The 12,906-nt window shown below is 41.6% G+C and overlaps 1 pseudogene; it reads left to right on the top strand.

The window, feature by feature from the left end:
- The first annotated feature begins 28 nt into the window (after positions 1-28).
- Positions 29-11,811, top strand: LOC119788082 (annotated as a pseudogene).
- The last annotated feature ends 1,095 nt before the right edge of the window (positions 11,812-12,906 follow it).

Here is a 12,906-nt window from a genome sequence, read left to right as displayed (position 1 = left end):
TGGTAGAGATGCGTGGACGCTGGTATCTATGAACAACCCTGGGGACTGTGGTCTGGACCTCATTCTCCCAGTGGACCACTGCATTGCGAGTGAGAGTATGACATTGCAGCTTGCATGCACGCATCAGGAACTCACCCTCCACTCTCCTGTTGGCTCATTCCTAGACTGAACCTTGTGGGACCCTGGAGGGGCTGGAGAGGTGCCGGCGCACCTGGGATTTTAACGAGGTGCATGAAGGCAGTCTTGAGCCCTCTGTGCCAGTCGGGTAGATATTTTGCCATATCTAGATGACTGGCTGATTTGTGCTGTCCCTGAGCAGCAGATCCAGTGACGTTGAGGGTCCTGACCCACGTCGAAGGTCTAGGGCTAGCAGTGAACAGACAGAGGAGTGCCCTAATCCAAGCGCAGCAGGTGATCTTTATGGGCATGGACCTAGATTTGGTGATCATGCTGGCCTGAGTCACCATGCAGAGGATGGAGAGAATCCTTTACTCCAGTCCTTTCAGGTGGGACACCTGGAGAAGACACCCGTGTGCGGGTTCTGTTTTTGGACTTCAGCTCTGCTTTCAACACCATCATCCTACAGCATCTGATAGTAAAACTGGAACAGCTGGGCTTCAATATAACCCTCTGCAATTGGCTGCTAGACTTTCTCACAAAAAGACCTCAATCAGTCTGGATCAAATAGAACACTTCTGATGTCATCGCCCTAAAGACAGGCTCCCCTCAGGGCTGGTCCTGACCCCACTGCTGTTTGCTTTGATGACAAATGACTGCATCCCCAGGTTCACCACCAATCACATCGAACTTTGCAGAAGACACTACGGTGGTGGGCCTCATCTGTGCTGGTGCAAAGATAACAGCCTGATCCTGAATGTGGAGAAGATGGTTCTGGAGTGAACAAATGATTGGTAATGAGAAACTGGGGGGAGCTATAAAGGTGAATGGAATGAACAATCAAGCCAGTCATCAGTACGAAGATCATCACAAAAGCATTTAGTTTACAGGGATATGTTTAATAATCTCACAACTGAAGTTTTTGCATTAATACTTTATTAAATTAATATCTTCACTGGGTAAAACACAAGTTGAGAAAGTTTAGATATTTGCAATCACTAAACATCAATAATTTCAAACTATTATCTAAATTAGTAGAATTTGATCTTGCTATAAAAGCGAAAACAATCAGTTCCAATTTGTTTTATTTAAACCCCTTTTCATGAAGAATCATAATATGAGTTTTCTGACATTCTGATTAAACACTTTAAAACACCAACTATGCAATGTAGATTATTATGCTCACATGTTTTAAATGTGGGGCTGCCACCTGTGGAAATGACAGGTTGTTGTCATGATGGGTTCACTAATAGCGACCCAAGTATGCAGAACACCACTGACGGACACAGGGATAAAAGTTCAACAAGTTTATTTTAGCACAAGCACACAGAAGGTACTGGTTCTGGCTCGTGCCTGGACACTGGTTCACCGGAGTCTGCCTGAGAGACAGTTCAGTTGCGTTGCAAGCTGGAGCTTGAATTCTTGAAGATAACTGATTGTACCTTGAGGGTTCTTGAGGTTAGCTTTGGGAGAGTCACTGTTGGATCTGGAGAGGAGTTGATCAGCAGAGTCCGCTTGCTGCTTCAGCGTCTCACGTCTTATAATGAACAGACCTTGGCTTAGGATTTTCCAGCTCTTAGTCCTGAGCTGCATGGAAGTTCTCTATGAATCTTCAGGTCTGAGGGTCGGCTCGGCAGGTTAGCTCTTCCTGAGCTTCACAGAGGAGACACTGGTTTCCTGGAAGACAGAGACAACGGTTAGAATCCAGGCTGGATTCAAAGTCACAAAGTAACACTGAGAGTCTAGGCTTAGGCGCTGACCAACTGGATCAACACTGCGGCGTTGAGGCAAGGTCTGAAGACAGCTTAAGTAGTGGATCCTCTGATGATCTTGATGGGCTGCAGCTGTGCAGGAGGTTCCCTCACAAGGATCCACGGCGGACTCTGCTGGAGAAAGGTGGAACTTCTCCAGCTCCCAACAGTTGTTTGGAGAAGACCTACATATAGTACCACAAAGACCCCTTTAAGAGAACTTTAAATTGATATAAGGTTAAAGTTCATATCAGAAAGAACATCAACAAGCGTATTTTGCAAACATATCTATTTTTGATACACTACTTTCATTTTTCAACTACGCATATTTACTTTAATTAAAAATAGATTATAATCTGATTTCAAATTATTGAGCATTTCCTTTACTTGTAGGCATGTGGCCAAAAAAACCTCCAAAAATGTCCTAAATGTCAGTGAAGCATAAATGCAGTCACTGTAGGACCACTAACCCATAATTTGTTTGCAGTGTTATAACTTGAAAATAGCTTGTCCTTCATTTTGACAAATCACAGGAACCTCAAAATGCCAACCTTAATTGGAACTTTTTGTTGATATTTATAATCTATTGTGTAACATCAGTGAATCAGTCTTGTTTGCTGTGTTAATTGAACACCCTAAATTAGGATTATATCTACCATCTCTGCAGTCATGCCCATGCATGTACCTTCCTGCAGCTTCCTGGCAGGCGCCAGGCAGAAATAAAGGTAACTTTTCATGAATGATGGTTCTTACAGACATACTTTGAGCTGTTCCAAGTGAAAAATATGTGTTTGCAACGTTTGTGTAATCTGTTTTTTGTAGTTATTTTGTGGCAGCCTACTTTTCCAAGTATACCTGTACCAGCATCATCATTCTATTGTCCCATATTGTTATGGTATTCATGGCTGTCTTGCAATCCAGAGAGAAGACCCCTGGAGAGGTGAAGGGATAGGAGCTGTAATATTAGGTATACAGATAAAGCCAATGACTTTTCCACAACCAGGGGACATGATTTTGATGTGATTATAAACAACCAATTTAAATCAGTTTCTCACAGTTTACTGATGTTTAATTAACTAAATCCTAGTTAACCCCTGCCTTATCTTTGCTGCTCGTTTTTATTCCCTATGAAAATACAGAAGCCACTGCTTTTGTCCATGCTTTGGATTATTTGATTATTTCAATAAGTAGAATAATTACTCTCCTTTTGGTGTGGTGAGTGCTAAAAGCTTTGGCTCTGAAGATTTTGAGAGTCAACTTTTAAACACTTCATAATGTTCTAAACAGAAATAGGAATACATTAGGGTGTGAACAGAAGTGTTTTTAGGTTTGACTTTTAACAGCTGCTGTGTATTAAGCTCCACAGCAATGTCAAGCTGCTGTGTGTGCAGGTGGGATCTCAAGAATAACCAAAAGCCCAGGGACCAAAAATTAGCACTCTTAGGAAAAAAAGATGGTGAATCTTAACAGGTAATGTTATAAAGGAGCGTCCTTATCACATGTTCTTGAATTATGTGACAGTATAATTCAAATTCTTCCCTCACTTTATAATTAGAGCTCACCCAGGACAACAAAGAATGGCCTCGGATCATGTGGTAGAACATGCATGCCAGGTAACAAAGATTAATGCACAGTTTGGCATCAGTTTTGACATCTTTTTCATCAGGCTGTGCATTTTAAATACTGCTGCTTGGCCCACAGTCAAAGTGTCCCATGTAAAGCATTACCAATGACACTGTTGTCATTGAATGTTAATGCACTGCCCTCTGCTGGTAGTAGCCAAACATACAAGTTCATGCAGTAGTGTCTTTAACAAACATTCTAATACAATTTGAGCAAAGCAACTATAGCTTCTGTTGTCTTTGTTTCTAGATGAGACACAGACCACATGGTAACACAATTGACTTGTGATGTGAATTGGTGGTGTAAAAATCAACTGAATGTAATTGAATTAACACAAAAACACATAGAAAACAATTTTATTAGACGACACACACATAATAATTTGTTTGGTGGAAATATGTAAGTATAACAGCTAAAAGATGTTTTAATATTTTACCACTAGATTATGAGCATATTAATAACTAGATCTGGATGCTGCAGTTGGATAATAGGTCATTCAAGTAAATAATTTTACTTAAATAGTCATAACGTTCTATGTGCTGATTTTCAAGGTTTTATTATTCCCTGACCTTTGTGGCTGGACGTCTTGAACTGCTTTGTAAAAATCCAATGTGTCTACACTATCCTTAAATATGAATCAATTGGTTTATAAGTCAGGTACAGTTCTTAATAATTAATCACAAGGGAAATATCTGTCTCTGTTTATTAAGGGTAAACAAAAGGGAGGGAATCTGGCTCTGAGTGATAGATCGATGGACAAATAATCACAAAAATTTCTTTATTAATTAATAAACCAAATTATAGTGTATCTAACATCTATGGAAATACTACACACTACTAAAAATAAACACTAGTTAAATGAAAGCTAATAAATGCGGAAAAGAGCTAAGATTCCTTTCAGAAATTCCACATTTAAAGTTAGATAGCATTAATGCATTGTGTGATGTCCATTAAAACATTAGAAGGAATACATGTGAATAATAATGAATGCATAGATCTTAAATGCAGTCAAAAGAGTTTTGTTTTATCCAGTTTACAGTGAATAATGGCAGTGATTCTGAAAATGCAAAAAACAATAGCAGCATAGCAGCAGAATGGTTTATCACACATAACGCTTGAGGCTCAGCTAGGAGGCGGGGCTCAACAAAGAAAAAGAGTCATAAAACCCATAACATGGCTGCTTCCACACCAAGTGACCATAAGGAGCTGGCCAGGAACTAAGAATGCTAGCCACTCATTTTTAGAACCTTAACTTCCAGAGAAAAAGGAGGGAAAGAGAAAACCAACCCATGCGCAGCTAGGGTTGGGAATTGATAAGATTTTCACAGTTCTGTAAAACGATTCGATTCCTTATCGATTCTCTTTCTGTGAAACAATGAACTTGGTAAGTGCACAGTGACATTCGTCTTACCTTCGTCTGGGACTTTCTATTTCTGCCTGCCACGTCGAAAAACAGAAGGCAGTAAACAGGAGCTGCAGCCTCTGAGCCAGCCAGGCTACCGTCTCCTCACAGTCATCCTAATCTTATGGAGAAGGCATCCGTTTAATGAAAAAGCATTACTGTACAATTTCGGGAAATAAACTCATCACCCCCTGATTTAAATAAACAAGCGTCATCTTTCTCTCTCTCCCTGAACTGCGGAGCAACTTCGTAGAATGTTTAATAATAAAGAAAGGTAGGAAATTGGTTTATTTCCTGAAATGTCATTTACTAGGTTCCTAGGATTTACTAGGAACCACATTAAGCACAGCCAGTGATATAAAACTAGCTACTTACCACCAGAGTTGCCTTCCATGCTGATCATAACTTTAGCTTCTGACCCGACACATCAAAAACACTGCATTCGTTAAAATGAATACTATGTTGTGTGCACAGGTGTTTCTGCATGTTGGATGTATTTCTTCCCGCGGATGCAATTGCCACTTTGCAAGGATTGCAAAGCGCCTTGTTGCATTCTTTCTCTTCCTTAAAATGAAGCCAATCTTTCAATCGCTTTGACCGCTTTGGTTTTGCTTTTCTAGACTTACGCCTGATTACGTCATACTTGCTTACTGAATGCCGTGTGCGTAACTTGCGTAAAAAACGTGATGTAAGTCGTGCTGCATAGTGCTAGGCTCTGGTGCTGCCTGGAACCATTTAGAGAACCGTTAAGCGAGCTGCCAAACGGTGCCATGGAATTGGAACACACTTAACCGGTTCTGAATAGGAACCAGTTTTCAATTACATCCCTGTGCGCAGCGACTCACACTCATTCACACACACACTTCATAAAAACAGTGTTTGGTTCAGAACTTTTTCATATGAAACCATCAACTTTAAAAATCAAGAGTTTAAATAAATGCATCCAAAACCTAACCAACTACACTCGCCAAAGCATAGAGTACCTTAATTTAGATGGAGAGATTGAAAAAAGGTTTTACTGTCTGTTGATTCAGTGGACTGGAGCACATGATTCTGGCGGTCTGGCCTGCCATCCTCACTGATGATGCGAGCTGTTGCTGGTGCCACGCCTCTATAGCAGTGGGTCCTCACGGCAGGGGGAGGCCCAATCTCCGTGGCAGCAGCATAATAGTGTGCTCGACCAATGGCAAACTCTGCAGTTCTCATGATTCTTGGCACTCGTATTGGTTTGATTCATAATTGAAATCACCTGTCAGTTCTGCCCCGTTCCCAATCAGTCACCATCATATTCACCTGTTTATCTGATTATATAACCAGCTCTTAGACCAGTGACCAGGGCTGGGTTGTTAACAGCCATCTATGAGTTGAGTGCAGCATTCTTGTCTGCCTGCCTGACTGCCTGATTCTGACCTGATTCTCTGAGCTTGCCTGAACCCTATCTGACCTGTCATAATGTGTTTTTGGATCTCTGACTTGTTTTCTGTGCCCTGGCCTCGCTCTCGGAATCACCCCTGGATTGTCTCTGGTTCTCGGATCATCTTGCTGTGACTCTGGACCGGCTCTCTGATCCCCCACCCTGGTTTGCCTTATTTATCTTTCTGCCTGTCTCTGCTCTCATGGATCTGACCCTGTGCTTTCCCTGGACCAACAGCTAACAGTCAAAGAAGGATTCCTCCAAACCTACCTGGGTGGGTTAAAGATTCCTCCGAGGACCGCCTGTGATGTCACACACCAACCGGCATCTTCAGAAACTCTCAAGGTCTCTCCCAAAACCCCTCAGAGAGGGTTAGTGAACCAGAATTCAACCTTGGGAACATCCCCCTCTGTTTCTCCCAACTGTCCAGTCTCCTTCCAGAGCATGTTTGGGCAATTCCAGTTCCCGAGATGTGCCTTTCTTTCAACACACCTGAATCAAGTAATTAGAGGATTGAGAGGACTCTGAAATAACTGACTGAACACTGAGGAAGTAACTCAGCCATTTCATTCTGGTGTTTTGAACCTAGGCTAGATGTAAAAGTTGCAGGAAGTTGCCCCCAGGAACTGGAATTGCCCAACTCTTTTCCAGAGGTTCTTGTTGATGACTCGGGTGAATCCCTTCCAACCTGACAGTTCAAATGTTTACTGTTGCCACTGATTGAATTCTGGGTCTTCCATTTTCTGGTCATTATAGCAGTTTTCATCTCAGCAGCAGGCAGCATTGCACTGCAGTCAGAGCTTCTGATTTGCAGTAAAGACATGGTCTGGATTAGTGGGCTCCACTCCCTTTTCAGGCTGGCAGCCCTGGGTGGAAAGAGGCCAATCCAATAACCGCGTTTCTCTTAAAAAGCGGCATGATGTCAGAGGGTTTTCTGTGCCCGCATAATCATCATTTGAGCCAGCTGTATATCTCAAGAAGTGACGTGCACCACAGCCATCCGATTTGGGTGTGTCTGTCTTAAAGAGACACGCACTAGTAAATTGGCCAGCAGCATTTGTCTTAAAGGGATGTACAGTCATCTGGCTTAATCAGACTATAGTGATGTGGTCCGGCAGTCTTTGTATCACAACAAAGACATTCAATGAATTTGTTCAACTCTGCTAACAAAATTTGTTACAAATTGATCCAATTAATAAAGTAATGATAATCAATTTGTGATGTTCCTTGACAGCTACTCTTTACTCCCGAGGATCACCTGATTAATGTGCAGTACTGCAGTAATGTAATGTACAGTAAGCAATCATTTGCCACAATATTCGGTGTCTTTTTGATTCCACCACAGTGTTTGACTTGTCTTCTTTTTTTCTTCCTTTGTGTTCCTCACATGAGAAATATGGCGCATTTTCTTCTGCATGATTGTGATTGATCTGCTACCTTGAACCCGCCCCTTTATACATGCCATTCACAAATTCATGATGAATCAATGCTGGATTGAGTTAGTTGATAAACTGGGGTCTGTTTCACAAAGCAGGTTTAAGAAACTCAGATTCCAATCTAAGACTCTAAAATTATCTGTCATGGTTGGCCTTAAGGATTTTACCCACATGCAGAGAAACACTCAGAGAACCAAGGATAAAAATTAACTGGTTTATTTGAAGGTTTACAAAAACAGAGAGTGAGATTATACTGCTGGGAAAACTCAGCTGGACCTCAGCAGACCACAATGATCAGTTCAGGGTCCGTAGGAAATATGACAGAGACCTGAGATTTGTGGGAATTGGACTCACGTTTGGGGGGTTCTTGGTTTTCCCTTGGATCCAGTTTGTGGGGTTTAATCCAGAGATGAAAAAACTCTTTGGATGGCGGAACAGGCAGACTGGCGTTCGATCCAGAGGACTAATGGAGCGGACTGTCACCTGGTTTTCCTGAAGTTGACTTGAAGTTGACGAGTCACCATGACGACAGGCAACAGGAAGAGAGAAAGAAATGAAAAAAAGAATAATAATTTTAATAGAAAGAGAAACTGCTCTACAGCTCCAAAGGAGAGGAAGATGGTGAATGAGGAGATTGTTGCTGAGTTAATGCGTAAGTTTATATGAAGTGGGCTGGTAGGCCGTTTTTACATTTATTAAAGCTCTCTCCTCTCTGTTGTTCCATTTGTAGATCACTAAAATAATTTATTCCTGATCTTAATCACAGTCCTGGACCTAACTGTAATAAAATATTTTCTAAATAGAATTTTTGCAGCAGAAAAAGCAAAAAAAAAAAAAAATCAACATGATACTAGTAAGAATTTAGTTTTATATACCTAGAAATATTTACACTTTTTAAGTGGCCGTTCTGACATTTTTCAACTTGACTGAATATGCATTTATGATATCTGAAATACATTTCTTTATAGTCAAAGTAATACAAACACTGACAGTAACAAAAGGAATATGTAGATCTGAAATTGTCAGGAATCCAGTTTGTGTGGTCTGGTTTTGTGTTTCCTTTTTTCTTCCACTAGGTGGTGCCCAGAGGCGCACCTTGTCAACAGGCAAACCAAGCAACTGCTTGGAGCCCCGTGCCGCTGGGGGGCCCCCGAGAGCCAGCTACTGTACACCCGGTAGATAAACAGCAACAGGCGAGCATGAAGTGGCAACGCTATAGTGACTGAGGAGATGCACAACCGCATATAAAAATTCAGATTGGATGGAATGTTGATTGACAAGACATTGGCTTTGCCCAGTCAAAATCCAGCCCTGCCCAGGTGGATAACTTCCCTCAATGAAAATGAACGTAGCCTAGCGAATGGGTGACGTTGTAGGCCTATCGTTCAGTAAATTGGAAAGCAATTATGTAACTCAGCTGAAGGAAAATTATTCATTTTCCATGTCTCAAGAGAGACTTTCAGGACTGGCGCTTATTTCTATAGAATATAGTGTGCAAAGGTCTTTGGATCTGGAGGACTTATGTCTGCATTTGCACAAGCCAAGGCCCGTAAGCAGCAATTCTGGAAGCAGTATAGGACCCCAATCATTTCACTACACTTACTATAACTACTTTATATTTTGTACAAAGTTTATATTGGGTTTTTAAAGTAATTTACTGTTTTTTTTTTATTTTATTATACATTTATTTTGATTTATTAGTTTATTCTTTACTTTTATTCTTTTATATTTTCCAAAATAACAAGGTTGTTCATGTTTAGAACATTTGGAATAAAAAAAAAGGTTTTATTTAATACCGTAACAATTAAAAAAATATCCACTGGACTTGGTTTTCAAGATTTGAAAACGTTTCGCCACCTCTCCAGGAAGCTCTCTCAATTCAAATTAGGATTAGGAATGCGCACAAAAAGCTGCTTAGTGAGAGGATTAGACAGACTCACTTCACAATTGAAGCTATCTCGCACAAAATAGATCAGATAAGGCAGAAGCTATCCAAACTTCTCCCCGAAACCTTGTTTGAAGAAGTTGCTATTTTTGTCAATAAAGCCAAGCTTTCACAACATCATAAAACAAAAGAAAGACAAAAAGCCAAATTCAAAAGATTACAACAGAAAGCAGCAATTAAACAAGAGAGCAACATGACTCAGGAGGATAACATCAAGGTTGAAGACAAGTGGGTAAAAAACCTATCTAGCAGACCACTGACAAAACCAGAGATGGATGTACTGAGTAAAGGGCTGAATTTTGCCATTGCTCCACAAGAAGTACCCATTGTGGAACTGATCACGGCCACTGAATCTGCCATCAGGAACAACAACCTGGCTGAAACGGAGGCAGAGCAACTCAGAATGAAGATAACAGCCACCCTGTCCAGCGCCAAACCACCTCCTTCCAACCTCACACCCCAGGAAATGAAAGCCATAACATCCCTGAGCCAGGACCAAAGCATCACCATATTACCAGCAGACAAAGGAAGATGCACCGTAGTCCTCAACACCTCAGACTACCAAGACAAAATTATCACTCTCCTGAAGGACACTAATACGTATGAATCCTTGAAAAGAGATCCAACCAGCGGCTACAAAAAGAAAATAATAGACTATCTCAAACAACTTGAAAAAGACAAGGTAATTAACAGCACAGCCTATTTCAGATTATATCCAGGGGAGGAAATTCCATGCTTATATGGACTTCCAAAAATTCACAAAGAAGGGGCACCACTCAGGCCCATCGTCAGCAGCATTAACTCAGTAACATACAACATTGCTAAAACAGCTTACTAATATCTTAGCTCCCTTGGTGGGGAACACACCACATCACATAGAAAACTCCAAAGACTTTGCCAACAAAGCCAAACATTTAAGGATGGCTCCAGGAGAAACCCTGGTATCGTTTGATGTTACTTCACTTTTCACATGCATACCTATAACAGAGGCAGTGGAAACAGTCAGGACACGTCTTGAACAAGATAGTGATTTAAACAACAGGACTAATTTCACTCCGGACCAGATCTGCACACTACTGGGCCTTTGTCTTTCCACAACCTATTTCAAATTCAGAGGTAATTTTTACAGACAGAAGCATGGCTGCGCAATGGGATCTCCAGTATCACCAATTGTAGCCAATCTTTACATGGAAGAAATGGAAAAGAGAGCTTTAGACACTTTCAATGGAATACCACCAAGCCACTGGTTTAGATACGTGGATGACACTTTCGTCAAAATCCAACTAGAGGAAGTGGAAGCTTTCACCAAACACATCAACTCTGTTGACCGTAACATCAAATTCACCAGAGAGGATGCCAAGGACAACAAACTACCCCTTCTGGACTGCCTGGTGAGCATGGAAGGAGATGGAAGCCTAAACATTGAAGTGTATAGGAAACCTACTCACACAGACCAGTATCTTCTTTTTGACTCACACCACCCACTGGAACACAAACTCTCAGTCATCAGAACCTTACAACACCGGGCAGAACATGTCCCTACTAAAACAGATGGGAAGCAAAAACAACAGAAACACATCAAAGATGCTCTCCGAAACTGTGGATATCCAAACTGGAAATCCAAAAGACACGCAACAGAAGACAGCGATGGGAAAATTAAACGCAAAAACATCACAATCCCTTATGTTGCTGGAGTGTCTGAAAAGCTCAAGAGGATTTTCTCCAAACACAAGATCCCAGTACATTTCAAGGCAAACCAAACCCTTAAACAGAGGCTAGTGCATCCTAAAGATAAAACCCCCAGAACGAATATGAGCGGAGTGGTATATGCTGTTCAGTGCAGCGAGGAATGCTCTGATCTTTATATTGGCGAAACAAAACAACCTCTCCACAGACGCATGGCCCAACACAGAAGAGCGGCCGCCTCTGGACAAGACTCCGCAGTACACTTACACCTTGTGGACAAAGGACATTCTTTTGAGGACCAGAATATCCATATTTTGGATAAAGAAAATAGGTAGTTTGAGAGGGGCGTGAAGGAAGCCATCTATGTTAAGAGAGAAAAAACAACTTTAAACAGAGGTGGTGGACTCAGATTCCAGCTTCCAAAAACATACAATTCAATCATAGACATGATCCCTTCCAGATATCACCAAACCCCCCATCCCATCACAGAGGAACGAGGGACCTACCCGCCCCATCCGGTGAACAATACCTCCTTAACGACCAACCCTTAACATCATTGACAGGTTTCAGGTATTACAGGAGACAATCCCCCCCCCTTAATGGCAATCCCCCCTTTAATGACCAACCCCTAGAATCATAGACAGGTTCAGATATTACAGGCTAACGATGGAACTAACGACCCATTCATCGGTTACCATTGCATGTTTCCAAGCGATACAAGGCGTTGTCTATATAAGACTCAAACTCACTGCGGATCCAGACATTTGAATTGAGAAAGCTTCCTGGAGAGGTGGCGAAACGTCTTCAAATCTTGAAAACCAAGTCCAGTGGATATTTTTTGAATTTTTACGGAATGACTTTGACCTGGATGACTGAGAACCTTCATCAGCGTTTTATTTAATACATTTTTCATTGGTGTCAGATTATTTATAGCCTAATAATGGTGATGAACAATGGTCAGTAAGGCCCCCTAGGATTTTTTGCTTGGGGCCCCCACAGACTCTAGAATCGCCTCTGGTGGTGCCCCGTCCTCATTGGGCCTTCCTGCACACCTGCAGCTAGTTGCTTTATTACCTGTGGAGTGCTCTTAAAGGAATAGTACACCCAAAACATGATTAGCCTTCATTTTCTACTCACCCCCATGCTGAACAACACTCTGGAGTACTTTTTTGATATCTCAAATGCATCTGGAGATCTGGGAGGCTTCTTGCTGTCTGCTGACATTCAAATAATGGAGGTCTATGGTGACCGAGACAGAAAGGTCCATAAAAGTCCACAAAAACGTGTCAATATTCCTCCATACTGGTCGTCCAATGTATTCCAAGTGTCCTGAGTAGGTAGCATCCAGAATTTACTCGAAACGAAGTCATTTAGAATGTTTTTAGAGCAGAAACAGTAGTGTAAAGGATTTCCTGAAAGCGCGCACATGCGCGATCATGACGCTACGGAAGCCGGCAGACCAAACCAGATGAAAGTGCGCATTCAGCGTCTGCTCTGCCGATAATGCAAGCGTAGAAGAAGAAATGTGCTGT

This window comes from Cyprinodon tularosa, unplaced genomic scaffold (assembly GCF_016077235.1).
Source record: "Cyprinodon tularosa strain WSP-4 unplaced genomic scaffold, ASM1607723v1 ctg31, whole genome shotgun sequence".
Classification (NCBI taxonomy): domain Eukaryota; kingdom Metazoa; phylum Chordata; class Actinopteri; order Cyprinodontiformes; family Cyprinodontidae; genus Cyprinodon; species Cyprinodon tularosa.
The sequence above is the reverse complement of the archived record's forward strand: the minus strand, read 5'-3'. Positions and strand labels throughout refer to the sequence as shown.